The sequence below is a fragment of the Aulonocara stuartgranti genome, assembly GCF_965226115.1.
Source record: "Aulonocara stuartgranti genome assembly, chromosome: 23".
Taxonomy (NCBI): domain Eukaryota; kingdom Metazoa; phylum Chordata; class Actinopteri; order Cichliformes; family Cichlidae; genus Aulonocara; species Aulonocara stuartgranti.
Window position 1 is genome coordinate 41709954 of NC_138958.1, and position 19756 is coordinate 41729709.

At 49.2% G+C, this 19756-nt stretch overlaps 1 long non-coding RNA gene across 3 annotated transcripts in view; it reads right to left on the bottom strand.

The window, feature by feature from the left end:
* Nucleotides 1-19756, bottom strand: part of LOC309700766 — a 187256-nt gene that overhangs the window by 139527 nt on the left and 27973 nt on the right. The gene's annotated exons all lie outside the window — the stretch shown is intronic.

The following is a 19756-nucleotide window of genomic DNA, read 5'->3' on the forward strand; positions in this document are numbered from 1 at the left end:
TCCTAACCACATCAGATCAATTGCTCTGGGCTCCTTTGATCAGCTCCATCACCTAGTGGCGGTGGGGGGGGGGGGGGGGGGGGGGGGGGTCATAGTTCACTGTTGTGATTGGTGTGGGGGTAGGGACAGGCTTAGGGCGTCGGGGGGTTCCCCGGAGGCATCTTCCTTGGGGGGCTCAACCCGGGGTAGCGGTCATGTCCGGTTGGGGGCTCTTTTGGCTCTCGGGTGACTGTTTCCTCGTGGCTGCGTGCAGCGGGGCTAGGGGAGGGTCTGTGCTGACGGACGTGGGTTACTGACCTGGTAGCCTGGCTGCCCCTGGGTGGGTCCGGGATGGGCGTGAGGTTCTGGGGGCGCTCTGTCTCTGGGCTGGGGCCCGGGCCGGGCCTCGGGGGCTTGGGTCCTGGTTGGTGTGTTGCCGGGGTTGTGGGCGGGTGGGTGCATGGGGGCCCAGCCCTGGCGCAGGGTGCCGCCGGTGCGTCGAGCCACCTGGGGGGGCTCTTCAACTGGTGGGGGAGATGGTCACATCTTGCAGGAGCTTTCCACTCCTCAGGAACTCTCTGCAGGAGGGGGAGATACAGGAGAGGTGGAGGAAGATCTCAGCCTGGGCGTCTATTGTCTTATGTAGTCTGGAAGATGAGTGGATGATGGGGTGGGTGCAGTTTTCTCTGTGGTGGGGTTGGGTGGACTGTCCCGGGCTCTGTGGGGCCGGGCGGCGCTGCTGCACTGGGCCCCTGTCTGGATGGGCCTGGGCCCCCTTTCCCTGGCGGGTCGCGGAGTATGGGGGTGCCTACTGGGGTCAGCGGGGGAGCTGGCCCCAAGGAGGGGTCACTTGCCCCTCCCTTCCTTCCCTCCCCATCTCCAGCTGCCTCCCTCTTCCCGCTCCACCACAACCACCCACACATGCAGGACCTTGGAGTAGGGGTATGTCACCAGGGTGCAGAGGAGGCTACCCCCCCCCCCCCCCCTGTCCCCTTCTGGCTGCCTCTGCCTCAATTTTATCCCACAACCTAGACATTCATATTACTCACACTCTCATTACACATACATATAGGATCTTGGGGGTGGGCACGCTACACGGATTCCAAAAGACCATCAGGGTGTACACCCCACCCCTGGCGTCGTTGCCCACCTCTCAATTTTAAATACACGTAGACATTGAGGGCTAGCAGGAGGGACCATGCGCTTACCTGCTGCTCTCTGGCAGGTAGCTCCATGCCCTCCTGGGTTTTAAATGCACCTTAGAACACAAATGCATCAACACTACAATGAGCGGGTGGAGGGAGGTTTGGAGTCTTCTCTCACCCCCCGTTCTCTGCGGCCTGCTGGAGCGGGGGGGCTAGGAGGAGGAGTTGGCCGTCCGACTGCGGTCTGGAGTGTGGGGCCTCCCTGCTGCTGCGGAGTCGGGGCGGTCTGCTTCTCCCCACCGCAGGGAAAAGGGTAACACCACCTGGGTCTGGGTGCAGTCCCCCCCTCCAGGGGCAAGGGTACCTAGACCCGGTTCGTAGAGTACGCTTGGGGAGTGTGATCGTGTGTACAGCGTCTCTTTATGTTTGTCTCCACGTTGGTTGAGTGTGGAGTAAGTGCATATGAGAGCATGAGGGTGGGAATGGATGTTTGTGTCTATATGTCAGGTTTGGTATCAGACGCCACCTCTCTGGGGAAATCTCAGGCCCTCCAAGGTTTGGAGGCCTCTCTCCACCCACCACCACTTCCCCTGCCAGTGGCGGACTCCCTCAGGTGTCGGTGCGTTGGTGGTTCTTTGTGTCTGGGGATGGGCGTCCAGTTCACTCCTTGGCGGCCGCTTATCGGGCTCGCTCGGGCCACTTCGGAGGTGGGGTGCCCCCGGCCTCTCGGCCTGGGGCTCGGTCACTCAGGCACAGCTGGCTGACGGCGGAGCTCACGGGCGCGTCACTGCAACTCCCCCTGGCTTCTGCTCCGCGGCTGCTGAGTGAGCCCTCATCTGGGACTCTCCTCAGCTCTTTCTGGGACAGTGGCGCGGCTGCCCCTCTGTTGGTCTTCCTTGGTCTCTTGTATTCTGGGGGCCTCTGGATGTAGGAGTTTTGATCTCCTCCATACCTGCTTCATGCCCTGGAGGACGGGGCTGTGGCCCCCCCACACCCTCTAGCAGATCATTACATGAAGGAACCTTTTAAAAAAACAAGCGCGTCCATGCTCACAGGTGTACACACGGGTGATCACACCCACAAACTACACCCTTTTTGGCTCCTACCTCAAAGCACACTGTGTTCTGTTGATCTTATGTGCTGCACAATAATGTTTAATATTTAGTATTTACTGTCATATTCCCTCATATCATTGTGACGTTGTTTATTCTATTACTCTTGTTCTCTTCTGCTTGTTTTCTTTTTTCTTTCTCAACAGGTGATCCAGGTGATTGATAGATGCATTTTTTCTTCTTCTTTTTTTCCCCCTGCCCATTCTGTTGGTTTTTGTTTTTTGCCCTTCTCCCCCGTCCCTCTTCTCAGCTGTTTCTCTTTCCCTCTTTCTTTCTCCCCTTCTTTCCCCCAGTCAAGTCTGTCCCGTATTCAGCAAGTGAAAATAAAATAAACAATAAAAGGTGAATCAAATGGATCATTACGGCAAGGCTGGGATGGTCAATTTGGTAAAGTAAATCCGTTGGGCATCTTTCTTTGCCTTTAGACAACAATTATGATGGCAAAAGAGCCAAACGGGACAGGCAAAAAAAAAAAAAAAAAGACATTTTCACTTTTTATTGTCATACAGCAACAATTTAGATAATTTCGTCCACTCTCGTAGGTAAAATATGATGCTCTTTTATCTCTGCAGTTATTAAGCATGGGGGGTCTTGGTCTTTTTCTACTTACAGTCTGTGCTAAACTGCATTCTTGACACTTTATTTCAGCAGGTATGAAAAGTAATCCTGCAGCATTTATTGCCACCCACACTTTTTAGTATAGCCATGTTTACTAAATATCTAAATATCTTCAGTGGAATTCAATCATGCAGCCTTTTTAATATCTAAAAAGAGCTTTACACACACATGATGGCACCGAGTTACATAATTCCCTTAGGGATTAATAAAGTATCCTGATTCTCAAATATATGCATACTAATGAATTTCTTCATAATATTTTTTTTATTCTTACCTTGGTAGAATCTAAGTTTTGAGCAAGCAAGGTCTGGGTTCCTTTACAGCCACTTGCTTACACAGATGAAAAGATGATCTGAAGAGACACTAAAAGAAACCGAAACTTCAATGTACCAACTGATGAGTTCTTCTTTCCAATGTTTATACTTATCCATTGTCCTTAGAAGCTGCATCACATTCTTGTTGGTTTGCATACATTGGTACACTCGATCCTTTTCAGTTGACCAAATAGATCCAGACATATTGCCATAGCACTGGCTCTGCATACTGCCCTCTTCCACCTGGACAAGTACGTAAATAAGTAAGTAAAATTTATTTATATAGCACATTTCACAGATAAAAATCACAAAGTGCTTTACAATAGATCAGACATACAAGTTAAAATTAATTAAAAGCCCGTTTGTATAAAAATGTCTTCAGCTGCTTTTCAAAGGAGTCAGTAGAGTCTAGATAGCGTAAAGACAACGGCAGAGAGTTCCACAGCCTAGGTGCCAGTGTCTGAAAAGCCAGATCCCCACGTGTTTTAAACCTAGTACGTGGGACCATTAGTAGCCTCTGACTTGAAGACCTAAGTGCTCGGGATGAAGCATGAGGTTTCAACAGGTCAGAGATATACTGGGGAGCTTCACCGTGCAGAGCTCTAAAAGTCACAACTAAAATTTTAAAATGAACCCTAAAATTTACAGGCAACCAATGAAGAGAAGCCAAAACTGGAGTAATGTGTGACCTCTTGTTTGTACCAGTTAAAAGTCTTGCCGCTGCATTCTGTACAGACTGAAGGCGATCCAGAGCTGATTTGTTGAGACACGTAAAAAGACCTTTACAATAATCCAAACAAGAAGAGATAAAAGCATGAATAATTATCTCAAGTTCTGCCTTTGACACCAGTAGTCTGAGTTTAGAAATGTTTCTTAGATGATGTTTAGAGTGTTTCTCAAGAGACATTTAACTGTCAAATATAACACCTAAGTTTCTGAGACTCGACTGAAATGAACAGTCTAAAAAATTGATATGCTGCCTAATTTCTGAGAGCATGTGATCAGGTGCAATAATCACCTTTTCAGTTGGCCAAATAGACCCAGAGATATTGCCATAACACTGGCTCTGCATACTGCCCTTTGTTATTGTGGTGGACAATAACACCACATGTGTGCGGATGCTGTTGATTGTTTATTGATTACAGGTCCACTTTCAACATTATAATTCCATCCAAGCTCATCATGAAGTTTTGGCATCTGCACAACATCATCTCCTTTTGAAGCTGGATCTTGACTTCCTCACAGACAGACCACAGTGGTACAGATCGGCAATGACATGTCATCTACACTGATGATGGATGTGTACTCAGCCCCATGCTGTACACCTTGTTCACCCATGACTCTGAGGCCACACACAGCACCAACACTATAGTTAAATTTGCAGATGATACCACCGTCAAGTCTGCTTCCAAAGCAGAGGTGAGAGCCCTGATATCATGGTGTTGAGACAAAAACCTACTGTTCAGTGTCAGCAAGACCAAGAAGCTGTCACGGCTGCCGGGGCGAGCCGTGTGGTGTAGGAGGAAAAGGACCCAAAATGCAGGCAGTTGACTGGTGATGATAGTGACATTTATTTACAGAAGTGGCAGTGACAAAAACAGGCAAAGAAGGGTGGGGAGCTAACCGAGACCTAAACTGGAGGAAACTAAAGAACAGACCTGAACATGGGACCGAGAACAGAGGATGCAGAGGGATGGAGAACACACTAATTTACGCGGAGTTACACAGAGAAACGCAGGCGATCCGACGATGAGCAGAGGCAAACACACACTATAAATACATACAAATAAATGAGGAGATGACATGCAGGGGTGGACACAGCTGAAACTAATGGACATAACGAGAAGCAGACCTAGAAAGTAAAACAGGAAACACACAGACTGTTTACAACACAAACTCAGGGACACAAACAAAACACAGAGGGAAGACACAGGTAGGGATGATAAACATGACAACCAAACCCAAAGAACTAATACAAAATCAGAATAAACACCAAACCCAAGATGAAGCCAAAAGGAAACACAAAAAGCTGGGTCAACAACCCAGGACCATGACAGAAGCTCATTGTGGACTACAGGAAACTGCAGGGCGGAGGGCACACCCTGATTTACATCAAGGAGACAGAGGAGAAGGGAGTCAGATACTTCAGGTTCCTGGGGATTAACATCAGTAATGATTCGAGTTGGTCACATCGAGTGGATATGATCACAAAAGCAGTGAAACAGTGGCTCTTTCAGCGGCGGTTTAGGGCGTTTGACGTAGACTCCAGAATACTTACCAATATCTATCAATGCACCATCGAGACTATTCTGTCTGGCTGTGTCTGGTATGGAGGTTGTAATGTTCTGGTCCCCAAAGCTTTAAGGAGGGGGGTCAGAGAAGCACAACAATCACCAGGTCTGAACTGCCAGCCTTCCAAGACGTCTACAGACAGCACTGTAGGAGGAAGGCCCAGAGGATCCTCTCTGATCCTGGCCAGACATCCTTCATGCTCCAGCTGTCACACAGAAGGTACAGGAGCATCTGGACCTGCACCAGCAGATTCTGGGAAAGTCTTACAAGCCATCAGGCTGCTGAACTGCTAAAATGTTGGACATTGGACAACACTGAGGGGGCTAACGTCACTAACTTTCACATTGGTACTTCTTAAAAGTACCACCACAACACATTACATTACAAATTACTTTTTTTGTTCTCGTTTGGTTCTTGCCGAAGGCGGTCCACGTTTCTTCTCTCCTCCTCTCCCTTATCTTCCCTGCTTAGCCTCTTATGTCCTTGTCTAGTCTCGTGTTTTTTGTATTACTTTTCCCTGGAACACTCTCTCACAGTGTGTTCTCTAAAACCTAAAAGAGAATTATGGGTTTGATCAACTGGTCCCTGAATGCAATTGACACCCTTTTCTCAACGAGAAGTCTGGGCTCGGGTGAGCCTGAGTGTCCTGGAGGTACTTTCCCTGCCGGCTACACGATGGACGGGTGGCAGAAATGGAGAATCGTGTGCCTGGCGGGACTGTCGATCGAAGACACTGAAGATATCTACCTATTCGGAACCATGATAACAGGGTTCTTGCTGATCAGGGCTGGGTTGGCCCTGGCTTATCGATGAATTAAGAAAGCGGAACCGGCTGTTCAAACCCCCACAAGGCTGCCTGCTGGGATTGAAACGATGGGACGAGGCATGACTTCTCAGAATGGGCTCACTGAGTGCAGCATGGATAAGATCTTGGAGAAGCTTACGGCTGCCGTGAACACTCAGAATAAGACCTCTGAGCGCAAACTGGATCACATCCTGGAGCGACTCACTGCGGTCATGAGTTCTCAGAATCTGCTCTTTGAGCACAAGAATGACAACATCACGGAGCGCAAGTTTGATAACATCATGGAGAAGCTCGCGGCTCTTCAACGGGAGACGGAGAGACCAGTGTCGGAGTGTTAAGAACAGCTTTGAAATTCTCATGAGTTGTTCACACTAAAGAAAACCACCATCATAATGCTATCCCTTCGGCGCCAGCTGTGGGCTCAAGGCTGGAGCCGAACAAAAACTCCCTGATAACGACTGTGTTTAGACTGTTCTTCCCACTCCATGCAGGCTACCTGGGTTGGCTGGAAGACTGTTTACTTAGCCTGGGCGAAGGACACTATCTCAGCTGAACTCTGGAAACGCACACACATACACTGATAAGCACTCACTGTGTTGTGTGTGTAAGGTTGGGGGGGCGGGTCCATTCCACTGCAGGGCAACCTGCATGTGGCGAATAAAGCTGTTGACTGTTAAAAAATATTGTGGTTTCATTCAATTTTTAGGTTCATTCACAGACATAATGACATCTTTCATTAGCATGATATACCACCTTCCCCCAGGAACAGAGTTATGCTAAAACAGGTCTACATGTCTTAATCAAAAGGACTCATTCCTACTTAAAGTCAGACTTTATGTTCATTTGATCACCACAGAAGTTGTGTGGTTACATCATTAGCAAAAGCCTCAATTTAATTCTTTCACCTCTGCAGTGGAGTTTAGTCTGAGGACACTCAACAAAAAGGTGCTATTGTAATAGGGGCCATTTCTTACTCCTCAAGTTCTTGATCCTCAAGTTCACTCAAGAGTGAACTTGAGGATCAAGTTGGACATGTCTGTCAATGGTTGGCATCTCAACGACAGTTCCTACAAACTGTTGTTCAACACAAACCGCTGCAGGGCTGATGTGTGATTGTGAAAATGTGTGTTAACTCATTATTATTACAGGCTGTGCCAAACTGCATTCTTGACACTTGATTCAGCAGGTGTGACAAAACCATTGTTTTGTCACACCTGCTGAATCAAGTGTCAGGAATGCAGTTTGGTTGATTCAGCAGGTGTGAAAGGTAATCCTGCAGTATCCTTATCCATCATTAACGCCCACTCACATCCTGGGCCATGATAAGGTGGGGCCAGGTTTCACAATGAGCTCACCTGAAACTCTGGCTGATTGGGACCCACACCCAGTTTCACACCTTGGCTCAGGCGATTAGAGGATCATCAGGGGGTCCTTCTGTCCCTCTGTGGGAGGACACTCCCACTAGGTTTAAATCTGGGACTCCCCACCATTTGACCTTAGAACTGAAGAAGCTTCTCGGATGAGAGGTGAAACGTCTTCAAGTAACTTAAAGAAATCCAGATGCTTTTCTTTGCAAAATTGGTAACATTACAGAAAACCACTGAAATGTACACTACAATGGGAAAGTACAAGAGGGAAAAAAGACACCTCTACTCATGCTGGGCTCCTATGGTATGAGAACAGGAAACAAAAAAACTCCTCTGCACAGAAAGCACATAAATGTCCACAGCACAACATTATGGAGCACGTGACAACCAACAGGGTTGGGTAGGGGATGAGGAGTAATCCTAAGCAAACATAGCAGCCATCCTGCCACTGCGCCGTCTCTCCAGCGCAGGCCCAGACCCGTCGTGTTCTCCAGGAGGGAACAAGCATCGAAGGCGTTTGGAAAGGGGGGGTGGGGGACGAGTGAGTGCTTATCAGTGTAAGTGTGTGCGTTTCCAGAGTTCAGCTGAGACAGTGTCCTTCGCCCTGCCAGGCTAAGTAAACAGTCTTTCAGCCAACCCAGGTAGCCTGCATGGAGTGGGAAGAACAGTCTAAACACAGTCGTTATCAGGGAGTTTTTGTTCGGCTCCAGCCTTGAGCCCGCAGCTGGCGCCGAAGGGATAGCTGATAAGGTTTCCGAAAGAGACTCAGGCGCAGGCCAGGGTTTTCCTTTAAGCGAAGGACAGTGCGTTTATTTACAGTGAACACATACACCAAGTGGCTATATACAACGTGCAGGGGAAACGGGTCCAGGTCGCCAGGGTCCGTGGGAAACAGGGTTGGGAGAAGGGTGTTCCACACTTTCTGTACAAAAACGTTCCACCTCAATCACTCCTCTCCGCATCGGGTTCCAAAAACGATCTACACACAAAACGTCGGGTTAGCAGGATAATTATAAGAAATTCTCAAGGTACAGGTTAGCAGAAACACAAGTCTAACTGACACTGATAGCTCAACGATCCAGCGAAGACTAGTGCAGACTCGCCATCTAAGTAGTGCAGTAATCAGCTGGGATCAGCGGCCGGTGTGGTGATGAGCAGGTGTGTGGGCCAGCAGCGGGAGCCCGCAGTGAGCATCGCCGTGGCGAGAGAGAGAGAGAGAGAGTGAGAGAGAGAGGGCGAGAGAGCAAACAAACCACAAACATATTGCCCCATAGAGGATTGACCAGCGGGGCACAGGGACCATGACAGTACCCCCCCCTCAACGGGAGCCCCCCGGCGACCCACCAGGCTTACCAGGATGAGACAGATGGAAGGCCCGCAGCATACGCTTGTCCAGGACAGCGGCCCGCGGAACCCAGGACCGCTCCTCAATGCCATAGCCCTCCCAGTCCACAAGGTACTGGAAGCCACGCCCGCGGCGGTGAGAGTCCATAATCCGCGTGATGGAATAGGCGGGCAAGCCGTCCACAAGCCGGGCGGGTGGAGGGGGCCTGGAAGGAGGGCACAGAGGGCTATTCCGGACAGGTTTGATTTGGGAGACGTGGAACACATTGTGAATCCTCATGTTGCGCGGCAGCCGGAGTTTCACAGAGACGGGGTTGATCAGCGCCGAAACCTCAAACGGACCAATGAAGTTTGGGTTGTGCTTCTTGGACTCAGTCCTGAGAGGAACAAAGCGTGTGGACAGCCATACCTTTTGTCCCACGCTGTATGCTGGAGCTGGTGTGCGGCGGCGATCTGCGGTCTGTTTGGTTCGGTCCTTTGTGCACAGCAACGCCGTCCGTGCGGCCCGCCAAGCTCGTCGGCACCTACGTAGATGGGCCTGGACAGATGGTACAGAATGCTCACCCTCGACAGAGGGGAAGAGAGGTGGCTGGAAACCCAGTGAGACCTCGAAGGGAGACAGACCAGTGGCGGAGGAAGTCAGACTGTTATGGGCGTACTCAATCCAGGGTAGTTCGTCACTCCAGATGGACTGGTTGGAGGACGCTATGCACCGCAACATTGCCTCGAGCTCTTGGTTAGCTCGCTCACACTGACCGTTGCTTTGGGGATGGTAACCGGAGGTCAGACTGACCTTTGCTCCTAATGAGGAGCAGAATTCCTTCCAGACGCCAGACGTGAACTGGGGGCCTCTGTCAGACACAATGTCTTCCGGGATCCCATGCAAACGAAACACATGACGGGTAAGCAGTCGTGCGGTCTCCATGGCCGTGGGAAGCTTGGGTAGAGCTATGAAGTGGGCAGCTTTAGAAAAACGGTCTACGATGGTAAGTATGACAGTGTTGCCTGCTGATGGCGGCAGTCCGGTCACAAAGTCCAAAGCTATATGGGACCACGGCCTGGACGGAGTCGGCAGGGGATTGAGCTGTCCAGCGGGCGGCTGATGAGACGGTTTATTCCGGGCACAGGTCGCGCAGGCGGAGACGTACTCCCGAGCGTCCTAAGCAGAGAGGGCCACCAGAAGTAGCGCTGGAGGAAGTTGATAGTGCGGTGGACCCCTGGGTGGCACGTAAAGCGGGCAGTGTGGGCCCATTGAAGTACTTGAGAACGTACTGATTGAGGGACGTAGAGCCGTTGGGCTGGCCCACCTCCCGGATCCGGTTCCGACACCTGAGCCTCCCGAATGGCTGCTTCGATCCCCCAGGAGATGGCGCCCACGACACAGGTGGCGGGGAGAACGGGAGCGGGCTCAGTGGGGTCCTCCGAGACTGAGAACTGACGGGACAGGGCGTCGGGTTTGACATTCCGGGAACCGGGTCTGTAAGAGATGGAGAAGTGGAAACAGGTGAAAAACAGGGCCCACCTGGCCTGTCGGGCGTTGAGCCTCTTAGCTGATTGCAGGTATGCCAGGTTCTTGTGGTCTGTCCAGACGAGGAAAGGCTGAGCCGTGCCCTCCAACCAGTGCCGCCACTCCTCCAGGGCTAGTTTTATCGCCAGCAGTTCCCGATCCCCGACATCATAGTTTCTCTCTGCAGGGGACAGACGGCGGGAGAAGAAGGCACAAGGGTGGAGCTTACCGTCCTTCCGTTGCGACAGAACCGCTCCAACCCCTGAGTCGGACGCGTCGACCTCGACCACAAATGGCTGCGTGAGGTCGGGTTGGATCAGGATGGGGGCTGAGGCGAATCGTTTCTTCAGTTCTTGGAAAGCTACCTGAGCTTCTTTGTTCAACTGAAAAGGAAGCTTGGGAGAGGTTAGCTGGGTCAGCGGCAAGGCAACTCGGCTGAAGTCCCGAATGAACCGCTGGTAAAAGTTGGCAAACCCAAGGAAACGTTGCAGTTGGTGCCTATTAGGAGGTTCCGGCCACTCAACAACGGCTTTTACCTTCACAGGGTCCGGCGGAGGTTTCCTTGGTCGATTATGTACCCCAGGAATGCGACGGTGGAGACGTGGAACTCACACTTTTCTCCTTTGACGAACAATCGGTTTTCGAGGAGTCGTTGCAGGACCTGTCTGACATGGGTCTCGTGCTCGGATTGGTTTCTGGAAAAGATCAGGATGTCATCTAGATAGACAAAAACAAAACGGTTAATGAAGTCTCTGAGCACGTCATTCACCAGGGCTTGGAACACCGCAGGGGCGTTAGTGAGACCAAAGGGCATGACAAGGTACTCGAAGTGGCCGAGGTGGGTGTTGAAGGCGGTCTTCCACTCATCGCCCTCACGGATGCGAACCAGATGGTATGTGTTTCGCAAATCCAGTTTGGTAAAAACAGTAGCCCCCTGGAGGAGCTCGAAGGCCGAACTGAGGAGCGGCAGAGGGTATTTATTTTTTACTGTGATGTTGTTTAATCCGCGATAGTCAATGCATGGCTGGAGGGTTTTATCCTTCTTTTCGACAAAGAAGAAGCCTGCCGCGACTGGAGAGGTGGAGGCCCGAATGAGGCCGGCAGCCAGGGATTCCGTGATGTACTTGTCCATAGCGTCTCGTTCTGGAAGTGAGATGCTATATAGCCGACTGGTGGGTAAAGGAGCTCCCGGGAGCAGTTCGATAGCACAGTCATAGCGCCTATGCGGAGGAAGTGACTGGGCGCGGGCCTTTTGAAACACCTCAGCTAGGTCGTGATAAACAGAGGGCACATTAGTTAAATCAGCTGATTTCAATTTCCCAGGAGAGGGCGTTTCAGTGCTTGGAGGCGAGGCAGCTTTAAGGCAGGTCATGTGGCAGTCCTCCCCCCACCCAGTGACACGCCCCTTTAGCCAATCTATGTGAGGGTTGTGCTGTTGTAGCCAAGGATGGCCGAGAACTAGTGGAGTGCGAGTTGCTTTAAACACCAAAAAACAGATTTCTTCAGAATGATTGCCAGAGAGGGTGAGCTCGACAGGCTCTGTCACCAGAGTGATGTCTGGAAGGCGTTGACCTGACAACGCCGTAACACGTAATGCATGAGGCAGGGGCTCCAATAGTAACCCAAGTTGCCGGGCTAACTGACAGTCAATAAAGTTTTGTTCCGCCCCAGAGTCGATTAACACCGATAGGGAGCGGCTCTTAGAGTGAATGGAAAGCGTGGCCGGTAGTGTTAAACGGGGAGGAGCTTCTTCCTGGCTCAGCTCGCCCACCAGTACTCCTACCATCACTGGCGGGCGCGCCCTTTTGCCCGCGAAGGGCAGGTAGCTACAACATGTCCCCTGTGACCACAATAGAGGCACTCACCGGCCGTAATCCTGCGCTGACGCTCCGCCGCGGTGAGATGGGAGCCGCCCAGCTGCATGGGTTCCTCTCCGTCCCCACTCTCGTGAGTCCGGGAGGGGCCGGCATCCGCTATGGCGCCGGTGCCAGAGACTCCCGCAGCCTCATGGAAGTTGTAGTTCCGCTGCGACCGGCGAGCCCGTAGCCGCTCATCCACCTTAATGCACAGGGACATTAGCTCATTAAAGGAGGCAGGGAGATCACGCATGATTAGCTCGTCCCTTAATTCTTCTCTGATATTGTTCAGCAACGTGCTCCGTAGCGCCTCCTGATTCCACCCTGCCTCTTCTGCCAGAATCCAGAAGTCGATAGCGTATTCAGACATGCTTCTCCTACCTTGTTTGAAGTTGAGGAGACGGAGAGCAGCGGCCTCTGCCCCGGTGCCTGGGTTAAACACACTCTTAAATTTGGAGAGAAAGTCAGCGTAGGTGATGACAGGATCAGAGTTTAACACAACCTGGGCCCACTTTAGTGCACGGCCCCTCAGAAGTTGAACTAAATAAGTGATCTTCGCCCCATCGTTGCTATGAAAACGCTGCAGCTCGCGAAACGTCAGAGACACCTGAGCCAAAAATCCGGCACATTTGTCAGACTCACCCGAGAATGGTTCCGGTGTGGGTAAAGGTCCGTCAGTCAGCGTACCGACCCGCGGTGAGCTACCTGACGCTACGGCGGGCGGTGCCGCCTGGGGAGCCGGGCTGGGTGGCTGGGGATTCCCTGGTTGCGCATTTCCCTCCAGTGGTATTAACTGCGCCACCGCCAGGGTCAATGCGGCGACATCCTGCCGTAGCTGCCCGAGCATTTGTTCATGGCGGGCCAGCGCGGCTTCCTGGGCGGCCAGAGCCCGGCCCACGGGGTCCTGTCCTGCTGAGTCCATAATGGCTGGATCGTTCTGATAAGGTTTCCGAAAGAGACTCAGGCGCAGGCCAGGGTTTTCCTTTAAGCGAAGGACAGTGCGTTTATTTACAGTGAACACATACACCAAGTGGCTATATACAACGTGCAGGGGAAATGGGTCCGGGTCGCCAGGGTCCGTGGGAAACAGGGTTGGGAGAAGGGTGTTCCACACTTTCTGTACAAAAACGTTCCCCCTCAATCACTCCTCTCCGCATCGGGTTCCAAAAACGATCTACACACAAAACGTCGGGTTAGCAGGATAATTATAAGAAATTCTCAAGGTACAGGTTAGCAGAAACACAAGTCTAACTGACACTGATAGCTCAACGATCCAGCGAAGACTAGTGCAGACTCGCCATCTAAGTAGTGCAGTAATCAGCTGGGATCAGCGGCCGGTGTGGTGATGAGCAGGTGTGTGGGCCAGCAGCGGGAGCCCGCAGTGAGCATCGCCGTGGCGAGAGAGAGAGAGAGTGAGAGAGAGAGGGCGAGAGAGCAAACAAACCACAAACATATTGCCCCATAGAGGATTGACCAGCGGGGCACAGGGACCATGACAATAGCATTATGATGGTGGTTTTCTTTAGTGCGAACAACTCATGAGAATTTCAAAGCTGTTCTAACAGTCCGACACTGGTCTCTCAATCTCCCATATAAGAGCCGCGAGCTTCTCCATGATGTTATCAAACTTGCGCTCCGTGATGTTGTCATTCTTGTGCTCAAAGAGCAGATTCTGAGAACTCATGACCGCAGTGAGTTGCTCCAGGATGTGATCCAGTTTGCGCTCAGAGGTCTTATTCTGAGTGTTCACGGCAGCCGTAAGCTTCTCCAAGATCTTATCCATGCTGCACTCAGTGAGCCCATTCTGAGAAGTCACGCCTCGTCCCATCGTTTCAATCCCAGCAGGCAGCCTTGTGGGGGTTTGAACAGCCAGTCCCGCTTTCTTAATTCTTCGATAAGCCAGGGCCAAGCCAGCTCCGATCAGCAAGAACCCTGTTATCATGGTTCCGAATAGGTAGATATCTTCAGTGTCTTCGATCGACAGTCCCGCCAGGCACACGATTCTCCATTTCTGCCACCCGTCCATCGTGTAGCCGGCAGGGAAAGTACCTCCAGGACACTCAGGCTCACCCGAGCCCAGACTTCTCGTTGAGAAAAGGGTGTCAATTGCATTCAGGGACCAGTTGATCAAATCCATAATTCTCTTTTAGGTTTTAGAGAACACACTGTGAGAGAGTGTTCCAGGGAAAAGTAATACAAAAAACATGAGACTAGACAAGGACATAAGAGGCTAAGCAGGGAAGATAAGGGAGAGGAGGAGAGGAGAAATGTGCGACCGCCTTCGGCAAGAGCTAAACGAGAAAAAAAAAAGTAATTTGTAATGTAATGTGTTGTGGTGGTACTTTTAAGAAGTACCAATGTGAAAGTTAGTGACGTTAGCCCCCTCAGTGTTGTCCAATGTCCAACATTTTAGCAGTTCAGCAGCCTGATGGCTTGTAAAAGTTTCCCTGAATCTGCTGGTGCAGGTCCAGATGCTCCTGTACCTTCTGTGTGACAGCTGGAGCATGAAGGATGTCTGGCCAGGATCAGAGAGGATCCTCTGGGCCTTCCTCCTACAGTGCTGTCTGTAGACGTCTTGGAAGGCTGGCAGTTCAGACCTGGTGATTGTTGTGCTTCTCTGACCCCCCTCCTTGGAGCTTTGGGGACCAGAACATTACAACCTCCATACCAGACACAGCCAGACAGAATAGTCTTGATGGTGCATCGATAGATATTGGTAAGTATTCTGGAGTCTACGTCAAACACCCTGAACCGCCGCTGAAAGAGCCACTGTTTCACTGCTTTTGTGATCATATCCACTCGATGTGACCAACTCGAATCATTACTGATGTTAATCCCCAGGAACCTGAAGTATCTGACTCCCTTCTCCTCTGTCTCCTTGATGTAAATCAGGGTGTGCCCTCCGCCCTGCAGTTTCCTGTAGTCCACAATGAGCTTCTGTCATGGTCCTGGGTTGTTGACCCAGCTTTTTGTGTTTCCTTTTGGCTTCATCTTGGGTTTGGTGTTTATTCTGTGCTCTGTTTGTGTCCCCGAGTTTGTCTTGTAAAACAGTCTGTGTGTTTCCTGTTTTACTTTCTAGGTCTGCTTCTCGTTATGTCCATTAGTTTCAGCTGTGTCCACCCCTGCATGTCATCTCCTTATTACCTGGTGTGTATTTATAGTGTGTTTGCCTCTGGTCGTCGTCGGCTCGCCTGCGTTTCTCTGTGTAACGCCGTGTAAATCATTGTGTTCTACGGCGCTCGCTGCATCCTCTGTTCTCGGTCCCATGTTCAGGTCTGTTCTTTAGTTTCCTCCAGTTTAGGTCTCGGTTAGCTCCCCACCCTTCTTTGCCTGTTTTTGTCACTGCCACTTCTGTAAATAAATGTCACTATCATCACCAGTCAACTGCCTGCATTTTGGGTCCTTTTCCTTAGTGATGGGCAGATGAAGCTTCATGAAGCACTGAAGCTTTTCATCCAAATGGTTCACTCCAGTGCAAAGCATCTTGAAGCTTCATTTGCTCTAGTAGGACATCTACTGGATGTAAAAATATTAGTTGGCATGAATTGGAAGAGCGTGACCTTTTGCACACAGCCTGTAAATGTCAACAACAAAAGGAGTGTGTAAAACATGTATATTGTAGTGATGGCAGTATACTGTGTATATTTACACTGGCAGTATGGAAAATGATTATTTGGAAATGTTTAAAATGGAAATGATCATTTACTGTGTGGTGGGGTTAGGGTGTGGACAGTAGTTGTGCTTTTGTAACGTTGAGGTTACTCTCATAAACCTCCAAACTGTCTCCAAACTCTCACTAACCGCAACTCTCCATCAAACACCTACATTTTGAATGAAGTCTGAGGGGTTTATATCTCTGTCATAGCTCGCGGCAAAGTTCGAATCACTTCATGAACCAGTGACGTGGTACAGCCGGGCAGCGAGGCTTCAGACGTCATCATTTTCAGCTCCTCCCATAAATGAAGCAAGCCTCGATACGCGCATCGCGGAAACGCCCCCTCAATTACTCGACACAAGCTTCGAAGCCTCGATACAGAACGTCACATCACTACTTTTCCTCCTACACCACACGGCTCGCCCCGGCAGCCGTGACAGCTTCTTGGTCTTGCTGACACTGAACAGTAGGTTTTTGTCTCAACACCATGATATCAGGGCTCTCACCTCTGCTTTGGAAGCAGACTTGACGGTGGTATCATCTGCAAATTTAACTATAGTGTTGGAGCTTTGTGTGGCCTCAGAGTCATGGGTGAACAAGGTGTACAGCATGGGGCTGAATACACATCCTTCGTCAGTGTAGATGACATGGCACTGCCGATCTGTACCACTGTGGTCTGTCTGTGAGGAAGTCAAGATCAAGCTGCATAAGGAGATGATGCTGTGCAGATGCCAAAACTTTATGATGAGCTTGGATGGAATTATAATGTTGAAAGTGGACCTGTAATCAATAAACAGCATCCGCACACATGTGGTGTTATTGTCCAGGTGGAAGAGGGCAGTATGCAGAGCCAGTGCTATGGCAATATCTCTGGATCTATTTGGCCAACTGAAAAGGATCGAGTGTACCAATGTATGCAAACAAACAAGAATGTGATGCAGCTTCTAAGGACAATGGATAAGTATAAACATTGGAAAGAAGAACTCATCAGTTGGTACGTTGAAGTTTCGGTTTCTTTTAGTGTCTCTTCAGATCATCTTTTCATCTGTGTAAGCAAGTGGCTGTACAGGCAGTGCAGAATTATTAGGCAAGTTGTATTTTTGAGGAATAATTTTATTATTGAACAACAACCATGTTCTCAATGAACCCAAAAAACTCATTAATATCAAAGCTGAATGTTTTTGGAAGTAGTTTTTAGTTTGCTTTTAGTTTGAGCTATTTTAGGGGGATATCTGTGTGTGCAGGTGACTATTACTGTGCATAATTATTAGGCAACTTAACAAAAAACAAATATATACCCATTTCAATTATTTATTTTTACCAGTGAAACAATATAACATCTCCACATTCACAAATATACATTTCTGACATTCAAAAACAAAACAAAAACAAATCAGCGACCAATATAGCCACCTTTCTTTGCAAGGACACTCAAAAGCCTGCCATCCATGGATTCTGTCAGTGTTTTGATCTGTTCACCATCAACATTGCGTGCAGCAGCAATCACAGCTAGTGATGGGCAGATGAAGCCCCATGAAGCACTGAAGCTTTTCATCCAATTGGTTCACCCCAACGCGAAGCTTCATGAAGCTTCATTTGCTCTAGCAGGACACCTACTGGACGTAAAAATAATAGCTGGCATGAATTTGAAGAGTGTGGCATTTTGCACACAGCCTGTAAATGTCAACAACAAAAGGAGTGTGTAAAACACCTATAGTGTAGTGATGGCAGTATACTGTGTATATTTATGCTGGCAGTATGGAAAATGATTATTTGCGGCAAAGTTCGAACCGCTTCATGAACCAGTCACGTGGTACAGCCGGGCAGCGAGGCTTCGGACGTCATCATTTTCAGCTCCTCCCATAAATGAAGCAAGCCTCGATACGCGCTTCGCGGAAACGCCCCCTCCATTACTCGACACACGCTCCGAAGCCTCGATACAGAACGTCCCATCACTAATCACAGCCTCCCAGACACTGTTCAGAGAGGTGTACTGTTTTGCCTCCTTGTAAATCTCACATTTGATGATGGACCACAGGTTCTCAATGGGGTTCAGATTAGGTGAACAAGGTGGCCATGTCATTAGTTTTTCTTCTTTTATACCCTTTCTTGCCAGCCACGCTGTGGAGTACTTGGACGCGTGTGATGGAGCATTGTCCTGCATGAAAATCATGTTTTTCTTAAAGGATGCAGACTTCTTCCTGTACCACTGTTTGAAGAAGGTGTCTTCCAGAAACTGGCAGTAGGACTGGGAGTTGAGCTTGACTCCATCCTCAACCCGAAAAGGCCCCACAAGCTCATCTTTGATGATACCAGCCCAAACCAGTACTCCACCTCCACCTTGCTGGCGTCTGAGTCGGACTGGAGCTCTCTGCCCTTTACCAATCCAGCCACGGGCCCATCCATCTGGCCCATCAAGACTCACTCTCATTTCATCAGTCCATAAAACCTTAGAAAAACCAGTCTTGAGATATTTCTTGGCCCAGTCTTGACGTTTCAGCTTGTGTGTCTTGTTCAGTGGTGGTCGTCTTTCAGCCTTTCTTACCTTGGCCATGTCTCTGAGTATTGCACACCTTGTGCTTTTGGGCACTCCAGTGATGTTGCAGCTCTGAAATATGGCCAAACTGGTGGCAAGTGGCATCTTGGCAGCTGCACGCTTGACTTTTCTCAGTTCATGGGCAGTTATTTTGCGCCTTGGTTTTTCCACACGCTTCTTGCGACCCTGTTGACTATTTTGAATGAAACGCTTGATTGTTCGATGATCACGCTTCAGAAGCTTTGCAATTTTGAGACTGCTGCATCCCTCTGCAAGATATCTCACTATTTTTGACTTTTCTGAGCCTGTCAAGTCCTTCTTTTGACCCATTTTGCCAAAGGAAAGGACGTTGCCTCATAATTATGCACACCTGATATAGGGTGTTGATGTCATTAGACCACACCCCTTCTCATTACAGAGATGCACATCACCTAATATGCTTAATTGGTAGTAGGCTTTCGAGCCTATACAGCTTGGAGTAAGACAACATGCATGAAGAGGATGATGTGGACAAAATACTCATTTGCCTAATAATTCTGCACTCCCTGTAAAGGAACCCAGACCTTGCTTGCTCAAAACTCAGATTCTACCAAGGTAAGAATAAAAAAAAAATATTATGAAGAAATTCATTTGTATGCATATATTTGAGAATCAGGATACTTTATTAATCCCTAAGGGAATTATGTAACTCGGTGCCATCATGTGTGTGTAAAGCTCTTTTTAGATATTAAAAAGGCTGCATGATTGAATTCCACTGAAGATATTTAGATTTTTAGTAAACATGGCTATACTAAAAAGTGTGGGTGGCAATATATGCTGCAGGATTACTTTTCATACCTGCTGAAATAAAGTGTCAAGAATGCAGTTTAGCAAAAAGACCAAGACCCCCAATGCTTAATAACTGCAGAGATAAAAGAGCATCATATTTTACCTACGAGAGTGGACGAAATTATCTAAATTGTTGCTGTATGACAATAAAAAGTGAAAATGTCTATCTTAGTGTGCCACTTTTTATATAATTTAGCAGGTAGCACTTTTGTAACCATCTTCTTAAACATTAATACAAAGATAACACCCATTAGTCGATACCAAAGGATACAAGTGTTACACCTTAAGAATCTACTTACCAAACCCACCTCTCTGTGCGTGATTTTTTTAAATGCTGTTCATTTACATGACAAAAATATTTTTTCACTTTATTCAAGCAAGCGGAAATTTGGACAATC